Source organism: Peromyscus maniculatus, chromosome 6, assembly GCF_049852395.1.
Source record: "Peromyscus maniculatus bairdii isolate BWxNUB_F1_BW_parent chromosome 6, HU_Pman_BW_mat_3.1, whole genome shotgun sequence".
NCBI classification, from domain to species: Eukaryota; Metazoa; Chordata; class Mammalia; order Rodentia; family Cricetidae; genus Peromyscus; species Peromyscus maniculatus.
Window position 1 is genome coordinate 17,661,502 of NC_134857.1, and position 18,588 is coordinate 17,680,089.

Sequence of the window (18,588 nt, forward strand, 5' to 3'; positions counted from 1 at the left end):
TGGCTCTTACAACCTTTCTGCCTCCTCTTCTGCAAAGCTCCCTGAGCCCTGAGGAGAGGGTTTGAAGAAGATATACCATTTAGGACTTACTGCCCCAAAATCTTAAATATTGGGCCTTAAATTCAATCAGACAGTGGTTGGTTAATCCCACAGCCTTTGTGTCTCTGTTGCACTGGCATGTCATACAGATCACCACTGAAGATTACAGGATTTATAGCTTAACTGGGGTTACATTGCTCCTGTGGTAGTGTTTAGAGTACCTTCAAGTATCACTAACACTAGGTAAATACTCTAGCCAGGCACCAGCTCAGCTTCTCTGTTCAATGAGATATGTAGGCGTTGTCTTCAGCAATAGGGCCTTTCCATCAGTTTGTGTAAAGCAATCAATAAATCTTGGAAATAGCCTGAGTTTTAAGGGGGTATTACATGGGACCTCTTCTGCCAATTATTCAACTAGGTGCAACCCACTCCTCACACTGGAAGTTACACTTGGTGAAGAAAGATGTCTAGTTGGGGAATTGCCTGCCCAGTATTTGGTGACTCCATTTAGCTTCCTTTCATATATGTTTATATTTTAAGAAGTTTCTACAACAGTAGGTTTCTACAGAACCATCAAAAATGAATGTGAGAGTTAGTTGTCCCTCCTCACATTCCCTCCTGTACAGCTCTCTTCCATCCCCCTCCACATTTAATCCTCCCATTCCTGTTTCTTCATAACTATGCATTCTATTTTCCATTCTTTGGAAGATCCTCCCCTCCCTGCTAGTCCCTTACTTGATACTTTGCCTCTGTGTTAATGTGGATTGTAGCATGCCTATTGATGCTTAAAGGCTAACATCCACATACAAGAGAAAACACACAAATAATATTTTTAATTTATTTTCTCGGACAGGTAATAATATGTTAATACCTATACCTTCCTAAATACAAAGCCAACATGGAAGTGCATGAAAATAACTGTCTTTTATACACACACACACACACACACACACACACACACACACACACACGATATGATTTCAACTAGAACATAAGAAACTGAGATTGGAAATTGTGATAGAGTACTGTATGGATTTCAGGGCCATTAGACATTGGTGTATGAAAATGAGATCCTAATTTATGTGATAGCACTATGTTTATATACTTTTTCCTAAATACATAATACATAAATACACAACAGACTCATTTGTGGCTCACATGCTGATCAAAGATAACTAAGGGTACAGCAATATTCATATATATATATATATATGTGTGTGTGTGTATATACATACATGCATATATATGTATACACATACACACACATATACTATACATACATACATACATACATATATATTTTTCATATATATATTTTTTTCATATATATATTTTTTTCATATATATATATATTCATATATATATATATATATATATATATATATATATATATATATATATGAAAAATAGAGGTAGTTGTTTAGGGAGGGTTGAGTATGACATTTTTAGAAAACAAAACCCAAAGTCCCCTCCCTATATTCCAGTAGTATAGAGAGGTGCTTGGCAGCCATGAAGAAACATCCCAGGGTTTAGGCAGGCTACCTGTAGACATTTACAGAGCACTGTTTAAACAGACTGCAGGCTTTGTGATGCTTAGCTGCTGTTTATTCCCAAAATCTTCTTCCTCTGGCCAGGTCAACACATGGTCCAAACAGTGCTTGTACATAATTATTCTCAGGCAACAGCACAGCAGAGAGCGAGAAATGAGTCTCAGTGAATAGAATTCTCGTGACTTGGCAAATGCCCTTTGCATCCCTGCACCCCTACTGTAACATTTGCAGACACTGAATAGTGCCAGAAAATCTCAACAGAACTTCAGATACAGAAATGAGCTTTTTCTTCTTTGACTTTTTAGAATAGAATGAGTGTGGGTTGAGGGAGGGGCTGGGGATAGGTTGGCACAGTACCACTGCACCTTAAGAGCGTTTCCCAAATAGAAAAGAACTAAACACCACAAGGGAAGGGATTTCTAAAGCTTGATACCCTTGTTATAAAGACATAAAGAAACATAACAAACCAGAGATCAGTGCATTTTTAAAATCCTTCCAAGGGATTAAATTTTTTTCAAAGAAAAACTTTCCGAAATAGGCAAAAGAATGTGTTCTACATCTGTTTATTTTACCCTTCACATGTTTTTCACTATATTTGGCTTCTTTTCTAGGTCCAGGTTACCTAGAAGCCCAACCTTGTTATGGTGCTCAGAGGCCAGGTTGTTGAGACTAAGGGAAGTTAGCCTGCTGACAGAACCCATGGTAGTAAGGACATGATTAGAATTCTGTCTCATCTTGACACTCATAGCTGTGATCCTCATCAACATTAATAGTTCTTTAGTATGATTACTAAATGGCATGCTATATTCAAATACTAATAAAATATTTGAATTTAAGATAATATAGGTCTGGTCAGGTGTAATGATAATCCCGTAATCGCGGCATGGAGGAGGCAGAGGCAGGACAACTGCCCCAAGTCTGAAGAAAGCTGGTCTATATAGGGAGTTCTGCGTCGTCCAGCACTACATGGTTACAAACTCTCTCAAGACCATCCCCCAGCTCCCATCCTGCCCAGAACTCCCATCTGGACTAGAGGTGAGTGCCTGGGATCATAACCAGAGAGGCCTGCCCCTAGGAACCATCCCTGGGCACCAGCCATTCTAGGGAAGACCTGCCCAACTTGACCCAAGGGTCTGGCCATTGGGCAGGCCGCACCAGAAGGTTCCCCTTTTCCAAGACCCCTGGCAGACCCTGCAATCTCCATGCCCTGCCCCCACACCCATTCGCCCGAGAACCTAACCACTTCCTGAGACCTAGAGACCAGTCCCCAGCTCCAATTCTTCCCGGAGTCCCCATCTGGACCAGAGAGACCCTAGCCACTGCCTGAGACTCAGAGACCAGCCCCCAGCTCCCATCCTGCCCAGAGCTTCCATCTGGACCAGAGAGAGGCTTCCTGAATCTATCAGCTCTGTCTGGACCAAGAGCGCTGATAAGACCAAGAATGAATCCACAAGGAGATAAGCAGACATCAAGGCAGAAGTACATACAACAAAATGAAGAGCAATACAGCATCACCAGAACCTAGCCCTCCTCCAACTGCTAGACCTAAACACCACAAAATAGAAGAAGCAGAAGAAAGCAATCTTATGAATAACATCATGAAGAAGGTAGAGGCTTATATAGAAGAAATCACAAATGAAATTGAGGAAGCAACAAACAAAAAATGGAAAGAACACTATAAAAAACTAGAGGAAAGGACAAATAAAGCAGAAGAAAACAATAAATCCCTGAAAGAAAATCATGAAAAAGCAATGAAACAGATGTAGGAAACAGTCCAAGACCTGAAAAGGGAAATAGAAAAAATGAAGAAGACAGAAACAGAGGGAATGCTGGAAACAGAAAATTTGAGTAAATGAACAGAATGTTCAGATGCAAGTATAACTACCAGAATGAAAGAGATGGAAAAGAGGATCTCTGGCATTGAAGATACGGTAGAAGAAAGAGATTCATCAGTCAAAGAAAACACTAAAGCCAACAAAGTCATGACCCAAAATGTCCAAGAAATTTGGGACACCATGAAAAGACTAAACCTAGGGATAGAGGAAAGAGAAGAATACCAACTCAAAGGCACAGAAAATATACTCAAAAAGATCATAGAAAAAAAACTTTCCCAACTTAAAGAAGAAAATGCCTATGAAGATACAAGAAGCCTATAGAACACGAAACATACTAGACCCCTCCCCATAAAAGTCCCTGTGCCACATAATAATTAAACAACAAAATGTAAAGAATAAAGAAAGAATATTAAGAACAGCAAAGGAAAAAGGCCAAGTGATTTATAAAGGCAAACCCATCAGAATAACACCCGATTTCTCAATGGAGACTTTGAAAGCCAGAAGGACCTGGACAGATGTAATGCAGACACTAAGAGACCATGGATGCCAGCCTAGACTAATATACCCAGCAAAACTTTGATTCATTATAGATGGATTAAATAAGACATTCCAAGACAAAACCAGATTTAAACAATACTTATTCATAAACCCAGCCCTACAGAAAGCACTAGTGTAGCTGGAGTTTTCCTGCTTTGCCCACAGTCAGGACAAATCTTTGTCACCCGCCAGTCCCACAGCCGCTCAGACCCAACCAAGTAAACACAGAGACTTATATTGCTTACAAACTGTATGGCCGTGGCAGGCTTCTTGCTAACTGTTCTTTTATCTTAAATTAGTCCATTTCCATAAATCTATACCTTGCCACGTGGCTGGTGGCTTACCGGTGTCTTCACATGCTGCTGGTCATGGTGGCGGCTGCAGTGTCTCTCTGCCTCAGCCTTCCACTTCCCAGAATTCTCCTCTCTCCTTGTCCCACCTACTTCCTGCCTGGCCACTGGCCAATCAGTGTTTTATTTATTGACCAATCAGAGCAATTTGACATACAGACCGTCCCACAGCACACTAGAAGGAAAATTCCAACCTAAGGAAGTCAGATACACCCACGAAAACACAGGCAACAGATAACACCATAGCAGTAAACTCCAAAGAAGAGAATTACACACACATAATACCACAAAAAAATAACAGGAATGAACCATCACTAGTCATTAATATCCCTTAATATCAATGGACTAAATTCACCCAGAAAAGACACAGGCTAACAGAATGGATACAAAAGCAGGACCCATCTTTCTGTTGCATACAAGAAACACTTCAAATTCAAAGATAGACACTACCTAAGAATAAAAGGCTGGGAAAAGACTTTCCAATCAAATGGTCTTAAGAAGCAAGTGGGTGTAGCCATCCTAATATGCAGAAAAATAGACTTCAAACTAAAATCAATCAAAAGAGATCAAGAAGGGCATTACATACTCATCACAGGAAAGATCCAGCAAGATGAAGTTTCTATTCTGAACATTTATGCCCAAACACAAGGGCACATACATATGTAAAAGAAACATTACTAAAGCTTAAATCACATATAAAACCCCATACATTAATAGTGGGAGATCTCAACACCCCACTTTTACCACTGGACAGATCTCCCAAAATGAAACTTAACAGGGAAATAAAAGACTTAACTGATGTTATGACTCAAATGGATTTAATCAATATCTACAGAACAGTCCATCCTAACAAAAAAGAATATACCTTCTTCTCAGCACCCCATGAAACCTTCTCTAAAATCAACCACATACTTGGCCACAAAGCAAATCTCAACAGATACAAAACAATTAGAATAACCTCCTGTGTTCTATCAGACCACCATGGTTTAAAGTTAAATTTCAACAACAACAAAAACTACAGAAAACCTACAATCTCATGGAAACTGAATAATGCTCAACTGAATCACCAATGGGTTAAGGAAGAAATAAGGAAAGAAATTAAAGGCTTCCTAGAGATCAAGGAAAATGAAGACACCACATACCCAAACTTATGGGACACAATGAAAGCAGTGCTAAGAGGGAAATTCATAGCACTAAATGCCCACATAAAGAAGTTGGAGAAATCTCTCACTGGTGACTTAACAATACACCTGAAAGCTCTAGAACAAGAAGAAGCAAAGTCTCCCAGGAAGAATAGACGCCAGGAAATCATCAAATTGAGAGCTGAAATCAATAAAATAGAAACAAAGAGAACAATAGAAAAAAATAATGAAACAAAGAGTTGGTTCTTTGAGAAAAATCAACAAGATAGACAAGCCCTTGTCCAAACTAACCAAAAGACAGAGAGAGAGCATCCAAATTAACAAAATCAGAAATTAAAAGGGGGACAAAACAACAGAAAATGAGGAAATCCAGAGAATCATCTGGTCATACTTCAAAAACCTCTACTCCACAAAATGGGAAAATCTAAAAAAAAAACGGATAATTTTCTGGACAGGTACCACATACCTAAGTTAAATCAAGACCAGATAAACTATTTAAATAGTCCAATAACCCCTAAGGAAATAGAATCAGTCATTAAAAGTCTCCCAACCAAAAAAAAGCCCAGGACCAGATGGTTTCAGCGCAGAATTCTACCAAATCTTCAAAGAAGAGATAATACCAATACTCTCTAAATTGTTCCACACAATAGAAGCAGAAGGAACATTACCAAACTCCTTTATGAGGCTACAATTACCCTGATTCCTAAACCAAACAAAGATGCCACAAAGAAAGAAAACTGATCACCCTCATGAACATTGATGCAAATATACTCAATAAAATACTGGCAAACAGACTCCAAGAACACATCAAAACAATTATCCACCATGATCAAGTAGGCTTCATCCCAGGAATGCAAGTGTGGTTCAACATATGAAAGTCCGTCAATGTAATACACCATATAAACAAACTCAAAGGAAAAAACCACATGATCATCTCACTAGATGCAGAAAAGGCATTTGACAAAATCCAACATCCCTTTATGATAAAGGTCTTGGAGTGATCAGGAATACAGAGAACATACCTAAACATAATAAAGGCAATTTACAGCAAGCCAACAGCCAACATCAAATTAAATAGAGAGAAACTCAAAGCAATTCCACTAAAATCAGGAACGAGGCAAGGCTATCTCTCTGCCTACTCTCCCCATACTTATTCAATATAGTACTTGAAGTTCTAACCAGAGCAATAAGACAACATAAGGAGATTAAGGCGATACAAATTGGAAAGAAAGAAGTCAAGCTTTCCCTATCTGCAGATGACATGATAGTATACATGAGTGACCCCAAAGATTCAACCAAGGAATGGATACAGCTTAAAAACACCTTCAGCAACATAGCAGGATACAACAAGATCAACTCAAAAAAGTCAGTAGCCCTCCTATATACAATGGAAAAACAGGCTGAGAAGGAAATCAGAGATATATCACCCTTTACAATAGCCATAAATGATATAAAATACCTTGGGGTAACTAACTAAGCAAGTGAAGGACCGATATGACAAGAACTTTAAGTCCCTGAAAAAGGAAATTGAAGAAGATGTCAGAAAATGGAAAGATCTCCCATGCTCATGGATAAGCAGGATTAACATAGAAAATTGCTAAAGAGGCCCACAGAAATCCACAAAAATACCTCCACAATAGAGTACTTACTGGCAATGGTTGAGAGAAAACCCCAACTGACCTACTCTGGTGATAGGATGACCAAACACTCTAATTGTTGTACTAGAAATCCCATCCAATGACTGAGGGAAGCAGATGCAGAGATCCATGGCCAGGCCCCGGGTGGAGCTCCGAGAGTCCAATGGCGAGAAATAGGAGGAATTGTGTGAACGAGAATTGTTGAGACCAAGGTTGGATAAAGCACAGGGTCAAATAGCCAAACGAATGAAACACATGAACTATGAACCAAGAGCTGAAGAGCCCCCAAATTAATCAGGCCCTCTGGATAAATGAAACATTTGATTAGCTTGAACTGTTTGGGAGGCACCCAGGCAGTGGGACCGGGACCTGTCCTTTGTGCATGAGCTGGCTCTTTGTAACCTGGGTCATAAACAGGGACACATAGCTTAGCCTGGGAGGAGGGGATTGGACCTGCCTGGACTGAGTCTACCAAGTTGAACTGAATCCCCAGGGAAGTCTTTGCCCTGGAGGAGATGAGAATGAGGGATGGACTGGGTGAAGGTGTGGGGGAGGGCGGGGTGGAGGTGAAGTCAGGGTTATGGTGGCTGATATGTAAAATTAAATTAAATTATAAAATAAAAAACTCTCTCAATATGTGGTGTGGAGGTAATTCAGTGGGTAGAGTGCTTACACAAATCCCTCGGTTTGATTTCTCAGCACCTTATAAGCTGGATTGGTAACCACAGCACTTATGGAGTGGCTCAGAATTTCAAAGGCATCCTTGGCTAGATAGCAAGTGTGGGGCCAGCTTTAGATAAAAGAGATCTTGTTTTGAAGGGGGAGGGCAAAAACATATGGTACCACTATACAGAAATAGGGGAAGTAAACGTAGAGGGTGTTTCTGCAGTGTAAATATGGAGTATGTATCCGGCATTTAAAAGGAAATATTGGTTAGAATATTATTTTTTTCTTTCCAGTAGATTATACTCCAAACTTCTGTCCATATTCTTGATTATAGCAGTACACAAGTGCTGTTTGTTCCTCTTCCTTCTTATTCATTTTATTTGTGTGTGTGTGTGTGTGTGTGTGTGTGTGTGTGTGTGTGTGTACCAGGAGTATGTGGATGCCTACTGAGGTAAAAAAAAAAAAGTCATACCTCTTAGGTCTGGAATTATGCTACCTGATGTGGGTGTTAGAAATGACCCTCTGGAAGAGCAACAAGCACTCTAAACCACTGATACATCTTTCCAGCCCCCATTGTTTCTTTTTTGATTGGTCAAAGCCTAAAGTCTTCTGAGATAAGCTGGAGTGAAGATGCTCACAGTTGTACCACTGCTCTCCAACCAGACATTACTGATCAGGCACCCAGGGATTTATGCACACCTTCCATTTGGTCCTTGTTAAGGGACTCCTTAATCAATAATAACAATTCCCTGGAAAAATGGAATAATCAAATACAAAGAAAGTGATAAATCTAATTAGTATGATGTGGTGTGGCCCTAAATTATGGCTGGCTTCTATATTGTTGTCAAGAAACAATGTCATTTTTTACACAAAATTGACAGGCACCAGGCACACATTATTTCATTGCATCCTAAGAATTACAGTGATATATGTACTATTATTATGCCCACTCTTTGAATTAGAAAATGAATGTAGAACATTTGGATCACCTGTGTGGTGTTTCAAGGCTCTCTAGCAATGAGTAATCTGACTCCTAAGCCTGTATTTTAATCATTGCTCTGTAATGAGTAAAAATCATATTATAACACTAAATCAAAGGATATCCCTTCAATGTGTGCAGAAGAAAGTGTGAAGAATGAAGAAATGCAAGAAAAGAGAAAAATGAGAGAAATTAGGTTTTATCAAGAAATCTGAGTGTAGATTTGAAACCTGAATGTAAATCCACACAGCATCAGCTACATGATTTTCAAAAAATGATAATACTATATGTTGGAGAAAAGAAGCCTCATTAAGGAATGGTGATAGGAAAACTGGATATCCATACGTAGTAAAAGAAACTTAGATCCATTTGTCTCATTCTGAATGAAAGTCAATTTCAAATGGATGGATGACTTTATGTAAGACCTTGCCCTCTGAAATTATTAGAGGAAAAAGTAAATGCTTCAATACACAGACACGGGCAAGGGCTTCCTAACAGGACTCCAGTAACTTGGGAAACAATGTCAACAATTGAAAAGTGGGACCCAATAAAACCTAAAAGCTTTACACAGTAAATGAAACAATTAATCAAGGTAAAACACAGAAATCTGTGTTAACTACATACCTGACAGAGGATTAATACCTAGAATATGCCGGGAACTAGAAAAAGTAAACAAAAAATCAAGCAACTGAATCAATACATGAGCTCAGGAAGTGAACAAGTAGTTCCCAAAGGGTATCTCAAAAGATACTGGCCATCAGAGAGGTGTAATTAAAAACTAAATGAGATCCCATTTCACTCTGTCAGAATGGAATTCATTAAGAAAGGAAGTAATTCTGGGGATGTGAACAATGGAGAGGATCACACATGCTAGTGGAATGAAATAGTTCAGCTGCTGTTGAAGTCAGTATGGGGGTTTCTCAAAGGAAAATACAGAATAATTCTACAACATGACCCAACTATGCCTGCCACTCCTGGAAGTTTATCAGAAAGACTCCAATGCAGCATATCCCAGAGGCATTTGCACATCAATGTTTATTAAAGCACTATTCACAAAAGCAAACTTGTAGAATTTGCCTATGAGTCAGACAATAGAAGAATGGATAAAGAAAATGGAATATATATATATGATTTTGTCAGCTATAAAGAACAAAACTGTATCATTTGAAGTAAAATGGCTATAAATAGAAATAATTATATGAAATGAATTAAGTTGTTCTCAGATATGTACACAGAGACAGAGACAGAGAGACCAGTGCAGTGCAGGGAGGTAAGAAAGTAAGAAAGGGGAGGGCAATAAGGCAAGTGGGTAGAAAATATTTGATATATATTAAATAATTGTATGAAAATTTTCTTATGTAATGCAATAACCACATGTGAGAACAAAGTACATATAAAGAAGTTTTAATTTTAGAGCATGCATATATATAATATATATATATATATATATATATATATATATATATATATATATATGGTATATATTAAGAAACAAGAATAAAACACTGAAGAGTTTTAAATAGTAGCCAAAGAAAGGACAGAGTTCAACGACTGCAAAATTAACAGAATAAGGAAAGTCTCGTAGCTTATAATATAATGTTTATAATAAGAGATAATAACTAGCTATATATACCATTTCCCCCAGGCTAAGACCTTGGTCAGAGTCTCCTTCCCCATCATATCTGCAGAGCTTAGGACAGTTGACATTAAAAATACTAGATGGGTGGATGGATGGAAAGATCCTTGAAATTCAAGTTAATGTTTATGAGGAGACGAGGCAGCAAACAACTTTAAAGTAGTATTGCTTTATAATTATCATGTAGAATAAACAGAATTATAATTTGAGATGAGGACTGATGGAAAGATGTTGTGCTGTTAATAATGTGACATGTTTCTCACATACATTAGCCAATTCTGAAATCAAATGATTACAAATATGGTATTGTTTTCTTTTAGCAACTGGGTCAAATAATACAAAGACTAAAAAGCTAGGAATAAGATCTGTTTGGGCAAACCATATATAATATAGCTACTAAATAAAGTTAATTAATCAGAAAGAAAAAAAACAAAGGATTTGTTTAAGAAATTTAACCTCAGAAAACCATCTACAAATGTCCACTGTCTGGTAGGAATATTACAGTGTTCCCACAGCATTGCCACTCAGAATGCTGCCTCGCTCATTTTAAATGGTTATTTGAAGAGCTTCATGTTCACTTGATCACTGCTTTTAAAAGGTGTGTTTTTGTGAAAACATACACTGATGCTGTTCTAGTACCAACATAGATTTTCAGAATTACCCTTACCAAGATATGTATAATATAATTGCATATAACTTATTTCAGCCTGAGAATCATAGTCAGAGAAGACATTACTTTTCAGTATTCCCAATATATTGTTTTTCTTATTAGATTTTGCTGGCACAATGTCTTACCAACATGCATTCTTAAATAGTAAAAGTTTATATTCAACAGACAATCAATTCCTTAAGCTATTTCTAAGTTGGGGACTGAGTTTATATATGCAGCAAATTGTGCAGGAAAATCTAAATTATCATAATTAGCCATGGACCTGAAGTTAAACAATACAGTAACATGTTGGAAACAGTGAAGAAGAAAGTTAGTGCAACCATTTGATGAATTTTTTTGGCAGAGATGGAATCATCATTTCCCTTGCCAAAATTTAGCATGTTTTAAGAACCATTATTTTATTTCATGATTTTCTCCTCACAGAATATTTTAGGTGTCTGGTGTTGATTTCGAAGACAGGAAGATGCTTAGCCTTTTTGTATTTTTGTACCTTAATGAGGAATGAGGAGGATCTTTTGTGCATTAGTTTCCTACTACTGCTAGAATGACCACAGACTTAGTGCCTTATAACAATGTGTGTTACTGCAATTCTATAGACAAGAGGTATAGTTTAGGTCTCTCCAAACTAAAGTCAATATGTGAGCAGACTGTGTCCATTTCTGGAGACTCAAGAAGAATATCAGTTTCTTCTACAATACAGTGGTGAAGGGAATTCTGACTACATTCATAGTCTACAAACAAAATGTATCTGGAAATAGAGTGGTCTATAAGAAGCATTGTATCACAGAATGGAAGACTACCATATATCTATAGTTTTATAATCATGGAACTTTGTTTTCTCATTGACTGTTACTAAAGCCTCTATAATGCTTTTTCCCCCAGTGGTTGGCAGATTTTTAATTGCTTGAATTGTGGAAGCAAGGTCCTCAATTTCTTGTTATCTGTAGCCAAAAGATATTTATTTACATGTTTTTGGTTCATGGTTTGAAAAAGAAAAACTTTTGACCAGCATGTGTTTTTTCACTAATGTTTTAAATAACAAAATTAAAGGTAAGTCTACTAACTGACATATTTTTTTGTTGCTGAGTATAAATAATATAGTGATTTATAAAAAAAAATTGTAAATGAGTTCTATTGCCAACAGTGCAGTGGCAGTGTACCAGCAGCAGCAGTGGGGCTGTGCTTACAACTAATTAAGTGATGTGTTTCACTTTGGAACAGTTTTTGATAAATAAGTGTAAAGAATTCTTGCATTCTCAAACCTTGAATTCCTGGCAAAAGGCTTACCTTTTGCAGAATAATTTAAATAAATTCTCTTGGTTGGGAATTTCCAGTTTTAGTTATACAGAATAAAAATCAATGATGTTTTGGGGACTTATAGAAAACTTAGAGCTCTAGACAAACACAAAGACCTAAGACTACCTGGACCCAAAGGCACACAGTATTTAAGGAGGCAGAAACATTTAAATGATAATTTGGATCAATTGGTGAAAATATTGAGTACCCAATTTAAGAGATGATGGTGGGTTAGCTCAGTAAGCCAAAGTGCTTACCACTTAACATGGTGACCTGAGCTTGATGGAAGAAGATTCATGTGTACTTTTGCAAGTACACGTATGAACATGTACATCCATGTATGCAATGTACACATGTACACAATAAATATATAAATTTTAATAAAAAATAAAGAAAGACAAAAAAATGAAGAATGCCTTTGATGGGCTTATTAGTAGATTCAACCCAAAGAAAGAGTTGAATTTATAGGAATAAAAATACAGCCATGAAAACCAAATTCAAAGAAAAAATAAAAAGATAAATGGAACAGAGAAGTCAATAACTATAGGACGATTTCAAAAGATGTCATGGAATCAGAAAAGAAGAAATATTCAGATTAATGACAAATACTGAACCACCAGATCATGAAAACTCTCTAACACACTGCGGACCATATGCCCCTCTTTCTCTCAAGGACCTACATGGCATGTGCAATGGTTTGAATAAGAATGGGCCCCTATAGGTTCATTAGTCATCAGGGAGTGGCACTACTTGAGATAATTAGGAGGTGTGACCTTGTTGGAGTAGGTGTGGCCTTGTTGGAAGAAGTGTGTCACTGGGGGTGGGCCTTGAGGTTTCAAAAGGCCAAGCCAGGACCAGTGGCTCTCTTCTGTTTACAAATCCAGAATTCTCAGTTACTTCTTCAGCACATGTCTGCCTGTGTACTGCCATGCCTCCTGTCATGATAAGAATGGACTAAACCTATAAAACTGTAAGCAAGCCCCAAATAAATGATTTCTTTTATATGAGTTGACACAGTTATATTGTCTCTTCACATAAAAAGAACACTGACTAAAAAAGAGTTGGTACCTGGAAGCAGTGTATTACTGTGATAGGCCTGATAATACTGCTTGTTGGTTGAATGTGAATTTTGGAACTTTGGATTAGGATAGCAGCTGAACAAGTTAAATAGGGATTAATGTGCCATATTAATGGGAGCATGGAAGACAGTGTTGAGGGTGATTTAAACTTTGGAGGTGCTGCTCAAGAAGTTTTAGAGAGGAAGAATATTAGTAAGTGGCCTAGAAACAATTCTTGTGGTATTTTGACAAAGAATGTGGCTGCTTTTTGTCCTCATTCTAAAAATCTGCCTAGGGCTAAATTGAAGACCTTTAGATTAATGGTGTTGACAGAGGAGGTTTCAAAGCAGCCTATAATTGACTGTGTCACATGGTTATAAGTGGGCACTTTTATGCAGATCTATAATGAAAAGGAACATGCTTGACCAAGGAAAAATACAAAATACATAGTATGAGGAGAAAAGGAGCACTAGCAAGTGTAAAGGAAATAAGCCCAGGGCTCAAAGTTATCAAATGTGTCCATAAAAGCATGATGTTAAATGATAAAATGGAGTGGGGGTCTCAGGTCAAGACCCCATCCAGATTAGCTTCTAACTTGTGGAAAGAAATTAAAGAAAAGGTTAAATAGTGGAGGAAACCATCAACAACAGAAAGCTGGTGCAAATGTAATTGAAGGAAGGAGCCTTATTTCAGCCCAAGCATGGAGCAGAACTTAGCCATTTCAAACTCAACAATGTAAGAAAGGGTTTGCAGGATCTCCCTCTGTAGCTAAGGAAAGCCAGTGAAGTCAGGCATGTGTCAGGGGTGACCCTGCATGGAGGCCCAGAGAGGCCATTACATGAAGCTGTGAAGGTGAACACGTATTGCCATGGAATCACCAAGATGTTGGAGATGCCAGAGTCATGGGATGTCTGCCAAGGAAAGCTGCTAACAGGCAGTGGAAGCCAGCCCAAGAGAGCAAAGTATGTTGCATTCAACAAAACTGAAAAGAGACGAAGAACTGAAGAGTACTTTGACATCAGACGTAGAGATACAGAGTTTGGAGTTTGCCCAGCTGGTTTTCAGACTTCCTTTGGTCCCGTATTTCCTCACCAGACTTCCTTTTCTCTCTTTTGGAATCATAATGTATGTCTTGGGTGATTGTATGTTGGAAGTATGTGATCTGCTTTTTTATTTTTATTTTTTAAGAGGTTACAGTGAAGAGATTGCCTTGAGTTTCAGCAGAGACTTTGAACTTTGGGCTTTAAAACAGAGCTGAGACTGTGATAGACATGGGAAATTTTGAAGTTTGACTGAATGCATTTTGCATTATGATGTGGCTACAGCCTATGGGCACCAGGGAGTGGAATGTAGTGGTTTAAATAAGAAGGACCCTCAGGCTCGTAGATTTGAATATTTGGTCATCAAGGAGTGGCACTATTTGAAAGGATTTGGAGGAATGGCCTTGTTGGGGTGCATGTAGTCTTGTTGGAAGAAATGTGCCATAGGGGTGGACTTTGAGATTTTAAGAGCCCAAGCCAGGTCAAGTTGATCTCTCTTCCTGCTGCGTGTCGATCCAGATTCTCTCAGATACTTCTTCAACACCATATCTGCCTGAGAGCTGCCATGCTCCCATCCAAGATGTGAATTGACAAAATCTCTGAGATTAGAAGTAAGCTCCAAATAAATGCTTTCTTTTATAAGAGTTGCCATGATCATGGCAGAGAAACAAATATTCACAGGATACTCTATAAGAAACTAGAGGAGAGTGAAGCACCTTGCTTGTAGAGAAACAGGACAATAATACCAATAAAAGGAAAATATTTTCTAAGGTAAAATCTGAGAAAAGTTATTGACAAAAATATATCCTGCCAGAAACAGTATATTCAAAACTGTGTTCAGGAAGAAAGAAAATATATGACAGATGCTCCTTATGTGTAAGAAAATGAAGAGCAATGGGCAGTAAGTCAGGAAAACACAAGCATTTTACTTTTTGTATAGAAACTACTTCTTATAATAAAAGTAATATTTTGGACAGCAAGATACAGTCCAGGAGGTAAGGGAGCATGCCACCCAGCATGATGACCTGAATTCAGTTTCTAGAATCTACTTTATAGAAAAAGAGAATGACTTCCCCAAGTTGTCCTCAGGTCTTTATAAAAATGTCATGGCACATACTATAGTACACATACATATAGTTAATTGGATGGATGGATGGATGGATGGATGGATATATGAGCAAATGTAAAAAAATTAATAAATAAATAAAAGTCACATTGTATTGGGTAATTTAGCTTCTGATGCCAAAAAAAAGTGTGCCACAAGATATGTGGCAAGCACATCTGGAGTAGTTTAAAGAACTTATAGCATACATGAGACTGAATGTTGTTACACAAAGGTGAACCTAGTTTAGCAGCCAAGGAGCTACTAGCAATTGTTAGCTGCTGGGAGAGTAATATTCAGTTTTCTAAGTGTGTTCATCCTGGTAACTTGAGCATGCTCCAGTTGAGAGCTACATATCAAAGACTATTTAGGCAACAGAAATTGGCCTTGATGACTTTAATTTTATAAAGGATGTAAGGTTGGATGGTCTGCAAATTGGAATCAATCTGGAAAGGGTTAAGAGAAAAGTAAATAGGATGAAACATATTGTTTTCAATTCTAAAGAACTAATTTAAAAATCAAGGCTGTATTTTAAAACATGTAGAAATATAATACTTTGCAAGATAACTAAAACTTGTGACTTTAAATGGGAAGGTAGCTTGAAAAGAAGTACCCCGCATGGGTAATTCACACTGTTCCCAGATGTCACAGATTTCAAACCCAAATTCCAGAGCCTGGTACAGGATATTTCCTTATGAGTTGTTGGCCAGGGAACTTAAAGAGGCTCATAAAAATAAAACCTTAGACTTCCACCAAAACTAGATAGTAAGACAGAACTGTTGAAAATCCACACACTCTAGATACACAACTCAGAAAAACCAAGCTATAACTAAACTAAAAGTTTCCTTCCTGCTGCCTGGTGTTTATAGGTGCCAGAAAATGCACTATTGTGAAGAAAAGTCACCATACACAACTATCTAGAAAGATATGCAATAGTGGCATGGCTCTCCTGGAGGTAACCAATAGTTTCCTGATTGGATCTGAGGCCTGCTCCACAGGATAGAATGAATGATTGATATTGTAGAACTGGTAATAGAGCCTATGGTTAGAAAGGAAACAAGACTTATGGGAGAATTTACTACTAATATTTTTTTTTCAAATGGACCTGTAGTTGAACTATCTTCTAAATATTTGTTTATACCCATAGACTAGCACAACTCTCATCTTTGATTAGAGAATTTTTTTTTCAGAAAAAGGCATCAGTCAAAGCAAGAACTTACAATTGATCACAGTACTGAGAATAGGTGCTGAGTGCCCAGTCCAAAGTGAGACATCTATGTAAGCTCCTCCAGGGACAAGGGAGCATCATGGAAGAGGAATAGAAGGACTGTGGAAGCTGAAGAACGTTAGGAATGTGGTGGGATGCTGCCTTCTGGTTATAACATAGCCTTTGTCATAATGAGCATACAACAGCTACACTGCCTGCATGGGATCTGCAAAAAAAAAAGAGAAAAGAAGGAACAAAGGAAGGAAGAAGTGAATGAATGAACAAAGAAATGAAGGGAGGACAGAACAAAAGAAGGGACAAATGTGAGGCTAGGAGGGGTCTACTTGAGAAGAAGGGATTGGTGGAATGGGAAGGGAATGATAGAGGACAGTGGTGGTGAAAATGATTATAGTACATTGTATATAAGTATGACATTGTCAAAATAATTAAGTAATATATATTGTGTTCTCAGCACCAATAATAAAAAATACTTGTAAAAGTATGATGTGAAAAATTTAGTCATTTAAAATGTTTAGTTAAAATTAGAAGGGAAAATAGCTTCTGCCAAAAAAAGCCCACAAAGTTGGTATTAATTCAAATGTATTGATAATAACTTTAGATAAAAATGATCCTTATAGATCAATTTAAAAACACATTATGAGAGTGTATTTTGTAATATGATATAGCTGCATGCTACATACAGAAAAATCACTAGAGTTAAATATAAAGGGATAGGGAAGATGTACTGTGCTAACAAAATATAGCTAGAGTATCTTTTAAATTTAAGACAAAACAGACTTCAAAATAGAAAACTTTTCCTGAATAAGAATCAACACAGGAACTGCTGTGGAGCTACCTCTTCCAGATTGAAACAAGGCTAAGGAAAGTTACAAGGATCAGAAAGCTCCTGAAACTTACAAAGCCTAGGAGGCTCAGAAAATTAATTTTTCACAAGACTTAAGTTATCAAAGCAGTAAACAGTTTTATAATTTAAAAAAGAGGAGGAGACTTTCCAGCAGAGACATCTGTAAGTTGGGCAAGAATCTCCAGAGGGGTACTTTTCATGTGTCATCACCCATATTAGAGTGGGCTCATCAGCCATGCAGCTCAATTTTTCCTGTAAAAAACCCAATAATTCTGTGTCTTGCCAAGCCAGATTTGAGTGGGATCATTTGATCTATTGTCAGTATCATATTTGTAGTTGACATTCATACACATCTCCACAGAAAAAGTCACAAAGCAACTCAAAAGATGTGTAGACCTAATAGCAGAATATGAAAATATGTGAGGAAAAACCTGATGATAGTTTAAGGCAAAGACAAACGTGATATTCCAGTTAGAGATTTTAATACCTGCCTTTCAGTGACAACAATGTGAATCAATACCATTTTGTTGTCATCTATGCTGTGCTCTATTCAGTATCAGAGGAACACGCATACTTCTCAGGCTAATAAGAAACATTCAACAATATAAATAACATCTTAGGATGTCAAGGATGTTAGAGAACTAAAGATTATGGAAATCTCACAAAGTATGCACTCTCACCATATGGAATTAAAACTACAAGCTGAAAACAGAAAGGCATGCTAGTTGAAAATGTATCCTGTAAGTGATAAGGAAAAACATAAATAAAATATGTATCACTAAGTATCAGAGAAATTGAAGAATATTAAAAGTAAAAGAAAATAAAAATATAATTTATCTAAATTTAGCATGATTAGAAAAATATGATATTAAATGTACATATTATAGGCTGGGCGGTGGTGGCGCACGCCATTAATCCCAGCACTCGGGAGGCAGAGGCAGGTGGATCTCTGTGCGTTCGAGGCCAGCCTGGGCTACCA